General features: G+C 53.4%; 1 long non-coding RNA gene across 1 annotated transcript in view; it reads left to right on the top strand.

Moving 5' to 3' along the window:
- The first annotated feature begins 2,026 nt into the window (after nucleotides 1-2,026).
- Nucleotides 2,027-14,101, top strand: part of LOC122700659 — a 33,066-nt gene continuing 20,991 nt past the window's right edge. Inside the window, exon 1 of the long non-coding RNA XR_006342855.1 lies at nucleotides 2,027-2,146. This is a non-coding gene — a long non-coding RNA (uncharacterized LOC122700659). The remainder of the gene's footprint in view (nucleotides 2,147-14,101) is intronic.

Raw genomic sequence — 14,101 nt, 5'->3', positions numbered from 1 at the left:
ATTCAGGTGCATTGGCCTTTCTGGAGGGGGAAGCTGAAATGTGGCTAACTTGTCACCAAGGGTGTCCTAGAGTGAGAGCGGCCTGCCTGCCACCTTGATCCTGGACAGGCCCGGATCTGGTCCCAAGGAAGTTCCGAGAGCACTTGCAGAGTGTGATAGCTTCCTCAAACGCTGGCCTCTCCCTGTGGATTCTGTCAGTCTCTCAGTAATGCCGGGAATCCCTTGCTTTTCAGCCCACTGTGCTGTGCGACTCACAGAGCCGGACTCACAGAACGAGCTCTGCCCTCACCGGCAGCTCGGGCCCCCGGCAAGTTACAGACGGCTCCCGAGCCCCAGGCAGGATGGTTATTGTACCTGCTCACAGCCGTTGTGAGGGTAAAACAAAGCCTGAGTGCACAAAGGCATAGCAGGTCTTTTCTTCAAGCTTTTCTTTCCTGGAGTGGAAATGTATTAAGCCACATTACACGGTCATTTTGGGCCATGTGCCACTAGTGGTAAAGAACCCGCCTGCCAATGCAGGAGACCTCAGAGCTGTGGGTTCCGTCCCTGGGTTGGGAGGATCCCCTGGAGGAGGGCATGGCAACCCACTCCAGTCTTCTTGCCTGGAGCATCCCATGGACAGAGGAGCCTGGTGGGCTACTGTCCACGAGGTCGCAAAGAGCTGGACATGACTGAGCAACTCAGCAGCAGCAGTAGCAGCAGCAGATGGTCATTTTAAAAAAACATTTATTGAACTGCAGTTGGTTTATAATGTGTTAGTTTCAGGTCTATAGCAAAGTGATTCAGTTATATGTATGTTTACATATATATATGTATATAAATTAGAGGCTTATTTTGAATAATTACCCTCAGTCTTATCTTTGAAAAGACAGATGGGATTAGATCATAAGGCTGTTTGGCCATGCAAGAGAAAAGTCCGGAGGAGGGGGCAGGGGAGGGATCAGGATCTAGAAAGAGGGAAGAAAGGAGACAGATTATCAGAGGCAGTGTTGAGTGACTTGGTAATTATTCAGGATCCAGGCCAGGTCTGCCCTTGAAAGCAGTAGCAGATGGGCCTGGGTGGGCCTCTTTGATGCTTACTGTATCCGTAAAAGGTTGGATGAGATCTTCAGAAAGCTGTAAATACATTCTGGGCTGCAAACACAGCCTTCCCTTAAAGGGCAAAATACTCCCGGGTGGGGAGGTGACTTTATTTGGGTTTCCCTGGGGTGGACAGCCGCTCGCAGAAGTCTCCTGGCAGGAAACAGCCCAGTGGCTCCTGGCCAGGCCGGTGGGGACCTCTGACCCTCTCTCTGGCCCTCAGGAACTTCTGCTTCCCCAGGAGGAGGAAGGCGGTGGGGCGGAGGGGAAGGCACCGGGAGAAGCAAGGGGATTAAAAAAAAAAAAAAGAACTTTCCAGAAAAAAGAATTGGCTGTCAGGGAACTGAGCTGAGTGGGTGGACCCCAATGAAACTGTTAGCCTTCAGGGGCTCCTGGGTGCTTTTTTGTTTGTTTGTGACCTTGAGTACCTCTTGAAGTCATTGAGCAAAAAGGCATCCATGGGTCTCATCTCTCCGTGTGGCTTTATGTAACAAAGACTCCAAAGGGAAGGGCAATCCCAGGGGAAGGGAATTTCCAGGGTCAACTGGACTCTTTCTAGCCCCGCTCACCCATGCTCTGTGCTATTTGTGAATTAGTTATTTCAGAACTGGATGGATTGATAGCAGTAATAATAATAAATAGCGGTGGCCTCAGCTATTGCTGCTGCTGCTCTTGCTGTTTAGTTGCCGTGTCTGATCCTTTGCGACCCCGTGGACTGTAGCCCACCAGGCTCCTCTGTCCAAGGGGTTTCCCAGGCAAGAATACTGGAGTGGGGTGCCCGTTCCTCCTCCAGGGGATCTTCCCGACTCAGGGATCGAACCCACGTCTCCTGCTTTGGCAGGCGGATTCTTTGCCACTGAGCGCCCTGGGAAGCCCAGTAAGCCTCAGCCGCTAAAGGTAATCGATCACTTCCTCAGCAACACATTTCCTGAGCTAGAGCATTTCATGGGCTTTACCACACGGGCTCCTGGGAGACACCGGTGCGATTGTGATCGGCCCCAGTCTCCAGATGAGAAAGCTGGGCTCAGAAGGAGGAAATCACCTGCCAAACACGACATGAGGGCCGGTAAGACAAAGCTGGGGTTTCAGCCTGGGCGGCTGGAGTCCGGGGCTCCATCACAGCTTGCTACTGCTGGTTGGCAGACACTGTTTAGCTCACGCTCTTGTCTTCTGCAAGGCTTGGCACATGGAGGTCAAATTGCTCAGTACATTATTTTTACCTAAGTGATGATGAAGTCTTTTCCCCCTCATTTTACATCTTTGCTGGGGTCTTGAGGCAGAGATCACACATCAGGCATTCCAAATGGATTAGTTCAAAACCAAGCTTCACGAGTAAAGAGGATCTGGCTTAGAATGAGGCATTCATGTGCCTTAAGGTCTGTCGGGCTTCCGTGGTGGCTCAGTGGTAAAGAATCCATCTGCCAATGCAAGAGATGTGGGCTCGATCCCTGGGTCAAGAAGGTCCCCTGGAGGAGGAAATGGCAACCCACTCTAGCATTCTTGCCTGGAGAATCTCACAGACAGAGGAGCCTGGTGGGTTACAGTCCTTAGAGTCACAGAGTCAGATGTGACTTAGCAACTAAAATGACAACATACGACCTATCGCCTCCTGGAGGTTAAAAAAGATGGCGAGAAAGATCAGTTAATATTTTTCATATGTATCCAGCACATTGAAAAGAAGTAATGTGTATTGAAGTCTCTTGTGCTGGGCATTTTAGCATCTGTTATCTCGTCATCATTGCAACTGTCTTGGGGGAGGATGCTGCATTATTAAGGCCACTTTTCAGATAAAGTATAGAGTTCACCCTCCTAGAACAACAGGGTGAACCAGAGTCAGGTTAGGAGTCTGGAAGCTTTGGAACCCTCTTCTAGGGCCCATGATGCCAAAGTTACCCTCCACATGTTGGACAGATAATTTAGATGGAGGGAGGACCCGATTTGCCTTCCACTCTGCATCCTAGGCAGAGAAAAAGGGGGCTCTCTGGTTTTTTCCCCTCTGGAGGGCAGAGAACGAATACAAGCTAGAGGTAAGGAGCGAACTCAGAGAGACTTCGATGCTCACGCTGAGTCGTGCCCAACTCTTTGTGACTCCAGGGACTGTACCCCGCCAGGCTCCTCTGTCCATGTGATTCTCCAGGCAAGAATACTGGGGCGGGTTGCCATTTCCTCCTCCAGGGGATCTTCCCAACCCAGGGATCAAACCCACGTCTCCTGAATCGAATCCACGTTGCAGATGGATTCTTTACCACTGAGCTGCTGGGGAAGAGGCTTGGGCATTTATCCATCAACAGCACGCTTGTGCTCAGAAATATTTGGACTCCCAAGCAGACTGCGCTGAGTGGGAACTCACCGCTGGATTACCTCATTTATCAAAAGTCAATCTGAAACGACCAAACTGCCGACCAGATCCTGGACTGCCTTGTAAGGGCCCATGAGAAGAGTTTGGGCTGTTGCAGTCTGTTGCAGAAGGCGGGGCTGCAGGCTGCCATTCTCCTGCTTTCTGAAATACCGCTAGTACTCGGGCACTCCTCTCCAGCCTGAGCACGCTCCCAGGGTCTGAATCTAAGGTGGGGATCTAGCAAAGTGGGAAGTGGCGTTGGTTGTCTTCTGCCCTCATTTATTTCTTGCCCACTGTCTTCTGTCCTTGGGAGCAGAACTGATGGCTTCTGTGGGGCCCTGTGGGAAAGCCCACAGCAGTGCCGGCCTCCCCAGCTGCAGCATCTGCCTCTCTGCTGTCGTCGGGCCTGCAGAAAGGCCCAGAAGCAGCTTTCCAACCTGTGAGTCCTCAGCCAGGGGCTTGAGGGACGGGCGCTGGGGCCTGGGGCCTCCTGGGAGCCTGGCAGCTCTGGGGGTCGCCAGAGGGTTTTTCCTGCTGGGAGTGGACAGTTGTTCTAAGGGCAGGGTCAGCGTACAGGAGGCTTATTTTCTTAGTGGCCTCAGCCCACCTGCCCTGGGAAGGTGGGCTCATGAGCGTGTGTGTGTGACTAGTTCAGTATTTGTATAGGTGTTAACATATTAGTGCGTATGTGAGTACATGTATTGTTGTATGTGTGTGTGAGTATAAGTATTGTGTGTATGTGAGTGTATGTATTGTGTGTGTATAAGTGTATGCATTGTGTCTGTATGTGTATGTGAGTGTATGTGAATATAGGTATTGTATGTGTATGTGAGTATATGTATTGTGTATGTGTGAGTATATGCATTGTGTGTGTGTGAGTACATGTATTGTGTGTGTATGTGAATATATGTATTGTGCATGTGTATGTGAATATATGCATTGTGTGTGTGTGAGTATATGCATTGTGTGTGTGTGAGTACATGTATTGTGTGTGTATACGAGTGTATGTATTGTATGTGTGCATGTGTATGTGAGTTGTGTACTGTGTCTGTGTGTGTGAGTATATGTATGTGTGTATGTGAATACATGTATTGTGCATGTGTATGTGAGTATATGCACTGTGTGTGTGTGTGTGTACGTGAGTGTATGTACTGTGTGTGTGAGTGTGCGGGTGTTCCTTTTGGGCTGCCAGGCCAGAGTTGGACTTAACCCAGCAAAGCGCCTTTGAAGTCGCAATCAGAAAGCGCAGTTCCTCCTTCCTCCCAAACTGGAGTGGTGGCGTGGCTGCAGACGGGAAGGCGTTTGCAAGCTCTTCTCACTTTCACACCGTCTCCTCCTTCCCAAATGGTGGCACAAACCTTGCTTTTGTGGGAGGGACCCCTGGCTGCTAGGTCCCTTTGGTATCCATGGCAACAAAGGGGTTTGAGGGGGAGGGTCAGAGGAGGGGAGACGTCCCCTCCAGACAAAGGGGAGGGAGAAAGGCGGGGGAGGGGAGGGAGTCAGAGGGACGATTTATTGTCTTTGTCTGTGGCTTCTAGGAGCCCTGGGGAGAAAGCGGAAAGGGCCTGAGCACAGCTCAGAGCCTGGGAGAGAGGGTGGGGGGGCACCTCCCACCCCGCTGTCCACGGGGTCAACCCAAAATTCCCGGGCCGCCATTCATGTCTGAAGTTGGCAATAAGGGGTCCATGATCTGAGCCACAGTCAGCTCCCGGTCTTGTTTTTGCTGACTGTATAGAGCTTCTCCATCTTTGGCTGCAGAGAATATAATCAATCTGATTTCGGTATTGACCATCTGGTGATGTCCACGTGTAGAGTCTTCTCTTGTGTTGTTGGAAGAGGGTGTCTGCTATGACCAGTGCGTTCTCTTGGCAGAATTCTGTTAGCCTTTGCCCTGCTTCTGTACTGAACTGAACTGAACCATTTGAGGTTCTTTCCCCATCTGACTCTGGGGAGCCGTCTGCTTTCCTCCATTTCCCTGCATAGGCCCACAGAGCAAGTGCTGGCCTTGCTCCTGTATCTGCCTCCAGGGCTGACAACTTATCTTACTGATTTCTGCATCTCCAGGGCCTGGCCCCTGAGATGAACTTCCAATTGACAAAACGTGCTTGCTTATTCTGGAACCTTTGTGCGGATGGAGCTCCCCGCCTAGAAAGCCCTGATTCTCCCCTCTCCCCATGCAAGACCAACCCCTTCTTCCTGCTCAACTCAAGTCCTGCCTTCTCTATGAAGCTTCCACAGCCCGTGTCCTTACCAAGGTCTTCAAACTCAAGTAGAATTTCTTGACTTGCAAGTGCATGTTAATATCTGGTTTCTCTGGACACCCCAGTCTGTGCTTAATCACAGCCTGTTGGTTTTTAAAACCCAGCTCTTTCCCTGGTGCTGGAAAGGCATGGTCTTCAGATAAGAGTAATACTAAGCAATGGACTTCCCACATGGCTCAGTGGTAAAGAATCTGCCTGCAATGCAGGAAGCTCAAGAGACTCGGGTTTGATCTCTGGGTGGAGAAGGTCGCCTGGAGTAGGAAATGGCAAGCCCCTACGGTATTCTTGCCTGGAAAATTTCATAGACAGAGGAGTCTGGTGGGCTGCAGTCCATGGGGCCCAAAGAGTCAGACTTGACTGAACACACAATACCAATCATTATTTCAGTTCTTGTGAGTGCTTGGCATGCAAAATGCCATTTGAAGTAAAAACCAATTTGAGTTTGAGGGTTGGCTCTGCAACTACTATCTGTGAACTTGAGTAAGACATTTCAACTCTCTGCACCTCAGTTTCCTCATCTGGAAAACAGGGATTATGATAGCAGTTTTCATTTTTTTTCCCAGAGGGTTGTCTGGAAGCCCGTAAGAACCACTAGTCGGGACACGGCTTGGAGGAGCCTTGGAGATGCGCGTCTTGCTAATTTTGGGGCTGGTGTCCCACCCTGTTCTGTGGCGTCCCACAGATGTTCAGCCACCGTCCCGGGGAAACCCAGCCAGTGTTCGCTGAGCTGAGCTAAAGATCTGGAGAGGAACTGGTGCTGGGAGGGTTGGCTGAGTCCTCGCGGGGAATCCTACCACGTGCCGCCCACTGGGACTTGCGTCTTGTCAGGGTATTTGGGGAATTTTCTTAGGGTAAAAAATCTGCAGGGTTTAGAAGTCACGGCCTAGGGCACTGCAATTATTAAGAAGAAATTTAGGGAAAGAGTAGTGAAAGTCGCTCAGTCATGTCTGACTCTTTGCAACCCCCACGGACTATACAGTCCCTGGAATTCTCCAGGCCAGAATACTGGAGTGGGTAGCCTTTCCCTTCTCCAGGATCTTCTCAACCCAGGGGTCAAACCCAGGTCTCCCGCATGCAGGCGGATTCTTTACCAGCTGAGCCACAAGGAAAGCCCAAGAATACTGGAGTGGGTAGCCTATCCCTTTTCCAGTGGATCATTCCAACCCAGGAACTGAACCTGGGGTCTCCCTCTCTAAAGGGAAAGGGTAGGGTGAAGATAAAGAAGTCCTGGGAATTCCCTGGTGGTCCAGTGGTTAGGATTCAGAGCTTTTATGGCCGGGGCCCAGGTTCAATCCCTCGTCAGGGAACTAAGATCCTGGAAGACTTGTGGTGTGGCCAGAAAAAAGAAAAAGTAAAAGAAATCCTAAGGAATAGGGCTTAGGGATTGTTGTTTAGTCACTAAGTTACGTCCGACTCTTTTAGGAGCCCATGGACTGTAGCCTGCCAGGCTCCTCTGTCCAGGGGATTTCCCAGGCAAGACTACTGGAGTAGGTTGCCATTTCCTTCTCCGGAATCTTCTCAGATCAGGGATCGAACCCGCATCCCCTGCACTGGCAGGTGGATTCTTTACCACTGAGCCATCTGGGAAGCCCTAGGGGTTAGGGATGCTCCCACTAAACATAGTCGGGTGCCTGCTGTCTGCTGATCCCTTGTAATTACAAACCATCTCCTGGCTTTGTTCTTCCGATCATTTCGGGAAGTGGATATTAATACCCCCATTTTAAAGGTGACCTGCCTTGTAGAGCAATTATACACCAATTAAAAATAATAATAAAGCAGTTCAGACCTTCATGTAGATTCTGCCTCTTCTCATACCATGTTTATGCTGGCTTGCTAGTAACTAACCAAATAAGATGACACAGCTCTTAAAAAAAAAATAAAGGTGAACTGCCCAGACCCAGCTCCCGCCTCCACTCTCCCATGTCTAACCTCCCCGACCCCGGACTGAGGTCTGGAGGTCCCATCCTGCTGATGGAGCAGGAGAAAGCTGACCCCTGGCAGGACCCGCTGACTGCTCCCAGGGGGAGAGACAACCAATAGGTGTGGCGACTGTAAGAAAACACGTGGAAATCGCAGCTCGTCATGCAGGCGTGAGCTCATCACGGGCGAGGAGAAACCCAGTGGAGCTTCCTGTGTTGTTGGCCAGGGGTCCGCGTTGCCTGCCATCTGGGTGTCCGCTGAGCTCGCAAACATCCATCAGCGCAGGGCGCGGGGTGGGGTGAGGCGTGGGGCAGGGGGTGCAGGGAGGGGGCTGGAAGGTCACCTGGTGATCGCCGACAGCTGGACCCCACCCGCCCCCTCCTTCCACCCCCAGGGGCTGGGGGGAGTGTGATTAAGAGCCGGCTGTCAGGACGTGCCCACCAGCTGCCAGGTGACCTCAGAGGCCATTTCACGTTCAGCAACACAATGTCAGCCGTAGCCTTTGCCCCGTCCTCACCGTTGGAGGATGGAGCCGACTCCAGAGAGGAAAAGGTTCTTTAAAATAGAAGCTAACCTCCTTGGCCCAGCCCCTGGCTCTTCCTGCAACTTCAAGGGCTCTCCTTAGAAGCCTGGAGGTGGCCCTTTTCCTCCTGCAGGAGGGCCAAGCAAGGGGCTGAAGGTGGGAAATGTACCCGGCGGCACAGACCCCTAGGACTGTCTTGGATCCCACGAGAACATTTTGATTTCCCAAGCGATGTCTCGGGGAGGACCCCTGCCTCCTCTGGAAGTGGAGGGGATCTTTCTTATTTTCATGCTGCAGTCCTTCCTTCTTACCCAGAGGTCAGTGGGCCCACCCAGGTCTAGAACCGCACGCCCAGCCAGGTAGCCACTATCTGCACGCGGCGGTTCAAATTTAAATGGGTATCATTGAAAATGAAATGAAATTAATATTTTGGCTCTTTAGCCACACCAGCCATATTTCAAGTTCCTAACAGTCACACATGGTGAAGCCCTATTAGATTGGACAATGCAGAGATAAGACACCTCCAACATTCCAGAAAGTTCTTTGGGATGGCACTGGCTCAGAGCTGGGGTTCCCCCCTCTGGCTTCCCCTTAGAATCGTCTGGGAACTTATGAATATCCTGATGCCTGACTGGGGCTCACCCCCAAGACTCAGAGTCAGTCGTCTAGAATCAGGCTTGACATCGAGGTTGTTTTAAAAAGTTCTCCAAAGGATTCTCGTGGGGAGACAGCCCCGGTCCTCTGACTCCCAAATGTACCTCGTTATGAGAATCATGTGGGTTTGTTTTCCTTTCAAACAATCCCCTTACCAGTTTTTATACTATGACATAGACTTTTAAAGTTTATCTATTTTTACTAGAAAAGATTTTTTTGGAGGGCCGCACTGCACTGCCTGCAGGATCTTAGTTCCCCAACCAGGGATTGAACCTGGACCCTCGTTAGGGAAAGCGTGGTGTTCTAACCACTAGACAGCCAGGGAATGTCTTTTTTCCTTTTTTTAAGTACAGATTTCTAGGAAACTTCCTCGGGATTTAGACTCACAGGTCTCCGGGGTCTGTGTGAAAAAGCACAGCGTGCCAGGTGAATCTTGTGGTCGAGCTGGTTTGGGAGAAATGGATGTAGACGAGAGACAGGAAGAGCGTCACTCAGCAGGCTCCTGCCAGCGCAGGCATGGCGCTGGGGCCATGGAGGCCGCTACAGTCCAGCGAGGTGGGGTCACCTGAGCCAGGGTCACAGGAGAGGAAGTGGAAATTCAGGGGACGTGACATCCTCTCTCTAAGCCACTTCGCCACGGAACGGTGGTCCCTAGAGCCCCCTCTGAGAGTTAAAGCAAGTGGGCTTGGGAGTCATTTGGGGGTCCGAATCACGCCGTTAGCTGTGTGACCTTGGACGTCACTGGAGCTCTCAAAGTCAATTTCCAGCTTTGCAAACTGGGAGTCACGGCAGTCCCTACCTCCCAGCGTGTGCGCGTGACCCAGGGCAGGACAAGACCCTGGATGGTGCCACCGCCATCAGACTGGCATCCCGGAGACTCAGTTCTGTGGACGAACAGGAGGCCCGCTCAGGCCGGCTTGCTCTTTCCATCACGTCTGTCCCACGCGGGTCTTCTGTGCTCCTCTCGCGCGCTGCCTGTCCGTCTCCGTGTCTGTCTGGTCTGTCCCTTCATGCTCTGTGGCTCTGTCTGGCTGGGTGTGGGGACTCAGCAGGTCTCCTTGCTGCTGACGCGGGGGGCCCGGCCACCTCCTTTTCCTCAGGCCACTGTGTTGCTAGACTGTGACTTCAGCAGAGTAATGGAAACAGTAGCAGAAATAATCATCATCATTTTTCGTAAAACAGCAGCTGCCATTTACCGGGAGCTTGAGCTCAGGCACTGTGCTCACCGTTTAGATGTCCATGTGTTGAACCTTCCCTACGAATCTATGAGGCAGGGATTACTGTTCTCCATTTTTTCCTGCCCAGAAGTGGTGGCTTCAGGACTTCCCTGGTGGTCCAATGGTTAAAACATCACCTTCCAACACAGGGGTGTGGGTTTGATCTCTGGTGGGGGCGCTAAGATCCCTCACACCCGTGGCCAAAAACCCGAAGCAAAAAGCAGAAGCAGTGCTATAACAAACTCAATAAAGACTTTAAAAATGATCCACATAAAAAAATAAAGGGTGGGGGGAACACAGGCTTAGAGTCCTCAAAACACTCATCTATGGTCATAAAGCTCAAAACCAGCAAGACTGAGATTTGAACCCAGTTTTGGGCCCCAGAGTTGTTACTCTGGGTTGTCACCCAGACAGAAAAAAGAAGGAAAAAATACCCACTTAACAGAAACAGCCCCGTGTCTCAGTTTACAAGGTACTTTTACGCACATGGAATCCCTGTATTTTTAGACACTCTGGGTGATGGGGGGCTGTTTTCGCTCAGTCCCTAAGTCCTGTCCCACGCTTCTGCGACCCCATGGGCTGTGGCCCACCAGGCTCCTTTGTCCATGGGATTTTCCAGGCAGGAATACTGGAGAGGGGGGCGGGAGTTATCCTACTTCCCAGGTCAGGAAAATGAGGCCCCTGGAAGGTGCAGGACCCCAGGATCACTCGGTTCGTAGCAGAATCAGTAAGACGCAGACCAAGCCATCGTCTGTCCAGGCTGCCACATTGCTGCTCTTTCCAAAAAGCATCACCCAAGAGAGACCACCGTCACCGTGGAGAGTTTCTGACTGCCTTCACCTTCTTCTGCCTCGTCCATGGTAGTGAGGGGCCCGCCTCCTCCCGGGCAAAGCGGAAGTGCTTGAATTTGGCTAAGGAGGTGCGAGCTGTCTCCTTATCCTGTTATCCCGAGTGAGCTCTAGTTCTTTCTCAGAGATGAGGGGAGATGCTGTGACCCCTGGACTCCCTCGAGGGAAATGCTGGCCCCGGGGAAGCCTCTCCCCTCCTCTCCCTGCCGCTGGTCACTCACGGGATGAGAACCCGCTCGTGGACTGGACAGCAGCAAAGGGGATGGTGTGGGAGGCTGGGAGCAGTCAGGCAGCCCTGGATTTGGATCCCTGCCCTGTCTCCTTCTGGCCGCGTGCCTTGGAGCACATCAGGTCAGCCGACTGTAAAACAGGGGGTAGTGATGGCATTTGCCTTCAGGGATTATCGTGAGGGCTGAACGACACAGTGGCTGTCGGTGCCAAGCACTGCCTGGCGCCCAGAGCCGCTGGGATGGGACCCGCTGCCCCCAGGGCTGGTGGTCTTCAGCCACAGTCCTCGGGGAGCTGCCGCAGGGCCCCTTTCCCTCCCTGCTCCCGGGGGCCACAGGAAAAGGGGGGCTGGCCCCGAGAAAGCAGCGAGGTCCCTTAACGAGCTCAGGAAAGCCCATCTCCTGACAATCACCAAGCAGGGCTCTGCAATAACATCCTGCCGGGAGAGGCAGGAAGTGTGTCTGGGGGCGGCAGCGTGTGGCAGCCCCACTGCCCGCGTCTGCCCGTCGGTCAGAGACTGAAGGAAGCTCAGGAAGCAGCCACCGGGGGTCAGAGGGAGCGGAGCACTTCCCCTTCCCCGCGCATCCTGGACGGACGCGGAGGCGGGGACAGCAGCGCTCCCGGAGGGGCCCTCCCCTGGGGTGCCCCCCCAGCACCCCAGGTGAGACTCTGAGCACTTTCCCTGGGAGCCCTTCCCGCCCCCCCCCCCCCCAATGCCTGGGCCTCAGCTGCCGCAGCCCTGCGGGTCCGCGGCCGCTGGTCAGGGAGCCGGTTGGGCGTAGGGGAGGGGTCCCCACCTGCCAATCAAAGCACCGATAGTCGGGGAGGATGGAGACAGAGAGGGTCCGGGCGCCTGGGGGTCGGATGAAGTGTCGAGATGAGGAGCTCGGGTAGTGATCGCAATGGAGCTCAGGGCACCTGGGGGTGGGCTGAGGGTGTGAGAGCTCCGGGGAAGTCTTTGGGGTGGAGGAAGACAAGATGGGGTTGGCTGGCCTAGGAGGTGGGAGCCGCCCTGAGCGTGTGAGGACCGCGGGGGAGGCCTCCGCCAACCGTGGTCTGCGTGGTCTGCGGCGGGAGAGAAAGCAGGGGCCTGGGACTTCGAGGGCGGCCACAGCAGGAAGGATGGACGTGTCGGCAGGGTAGCAAGAAACCACCAAAGCCTTTTAAGCAGGGAAGTGACGTGATCGGATTTGCGGTGTGAGTCTTGGTGGGTCCCCTCCCGTCAATGAACAAAGTCGGTGGCTCACCTGGTAAAGCATCTGCCTGCAATGCAGGATACCCAGGCTCAATTCCTGGTTCGGGAAGACCCCCTGGAGAAGGGATGGCTACCCACTCCAGGAGTCTTGCCTGGAGAATTCCATGGAGCCAGGCAGGCTGAAGTTTGTGGGGTTGCAAAGAGTCAGACCCAGGTGAAGGACTTTCACTTCATTTTCACACTTCACTGGGACCAGCTCTGCTGTCAGGCCTGGAGGAGACTGAAGGATGCTACTTGTCAGAGCTGGAGTCTGGTGCGGTGGGGATCCGTGTGGGACACGGCTGGGGGGTGGCTCAGACCCTGGCTTTGTCAGGCCTTCGCCCAGTGACCAGGGAGTGTGGCTTTACCCCCTCTGGATCCCACTTCTTAGATGTATATGTAAACAGATTGAGCCAGGTGAATCTGAGAGGCCCTTGCAGATAATGTATTCTGTGATCCAAAGGCAACACAGGTTTCCCAGCCCTCAGGAAGCTTAAGATCTGGGGGTGCCTGATGGAGTGAGACAGCAGGCTTGGTAAATTCTGGCAGGTTCTTAGAAAGCATGTGCTCCAGGACAGGGGCTGGAGGGAGGAACACAGACTCTCTGTCCTGGAGGACGGCTTTTCTGCTTGCAGAGGAGGGATGGTTTGCCACCACGTGCCCATGGCTTTGCTGGCTCTGAGGCTGGATTCTCCACAAATCTCAGTCCTGAGTGGGGAATGTCTGTTCAGCTGGCGGGTAGAGGACACAGAAGTCTATAGCTGCTCTCCCCTGGGGACACCCCAGGGATCCTGCCTTCAGGATGCTCTCCTCCTGAGTCTTTGGAGTGTCCTTGGTCCCCAGAGTCATGAACAGTGGCCATTCCCGTGAAGACAGGGAGGCAGTGGGGAAAGAGGGTGACAGCTTGTGGTTAGAGACCTGGGTTTTATGACAACTTGTAGTTAGAGACCTGGGTTGTATGCTTGGCTCTGCTGGTAAGTGACATGTCATGTGGCCTTGGGGACACGTCACTCTTCCTCTCAGGGACGCAGTTTCCTCATTGATACAATGACGTTTTTCTAAGTAGTCGCTGGGTTCTGGGCACTGGGTCTGGTGATGTCAGTTCTTTCAGGCAGCCTTCAGCTGGGTGGGGAGACACTTACTTTCCGTGTAGTGTTCTGAGTACCATGCCAGAGGGATGCCAGGGGTGGGGCGGGGGGAACACAGGTACAGGCATGGGGTCATTAGTTCAGCCAAGGGAGGCTTCCTGGAGGAGGAGGTGACATTCACATTTGAATGATCAGTGTGAGTCAGTTGGCAGAAGGAGGTGGGGCGGGGGGAAAGGACTGAAGACGTTTCCAGAGAGCCAGGACTCCACTGGTCATCTTCCCTTTGCAACACCAGCTCCACGCCCTCCCAGTTGCTGGCTGATGCTCAGAAGAGGCCCACCGCCTGGGGAGGGGGGGGGCCACCAGCAGCGGAGGTCTCTGGCAGGGATGCCTTTGCACCCTCTGCTGGCATGAACTCTGAGCCTAGCCCATGGCTGACTTGATGTTGTGAGCTGGCCTTTGGGGAGAGTTTTCCAGCAGTCAGCAGGATGTCTCCCTGGGAGCCTCAGAGATTTAGATCAGAGCTGACAGAGCCTGGTCTCTGCCAGGGTTTGCTGGAAGGGATGGCACCCCTCCGCCTCCCACCCCAGGGCCTTCCTAAGGGTAGAACTCCCAGCTCCCGCTGCCGCAGTGAGAATCCTTCTTGAGTGTAGACTGCGGGGCAGGGAGACAGGACAGAGAATCTCATCAGTGAACGCATACTTGGACAG

This window comes from Cervus elaphus, chromosome 1 (genome assembly GCF_910594005.1).
Source record: "Cervus elaphus chromosome 1, mCerEla1.1, whole genome shotgun sequence".
Taxonomy (NCBI): Eukaryota; Metazoa; Chordata; class Mammalia; order Artiodactyla; family Cervidae; genus Cervus; species Cervus elaphus.
This window is presented reverse-complemented; position numbering and strand designations above follow the sequence as displayed.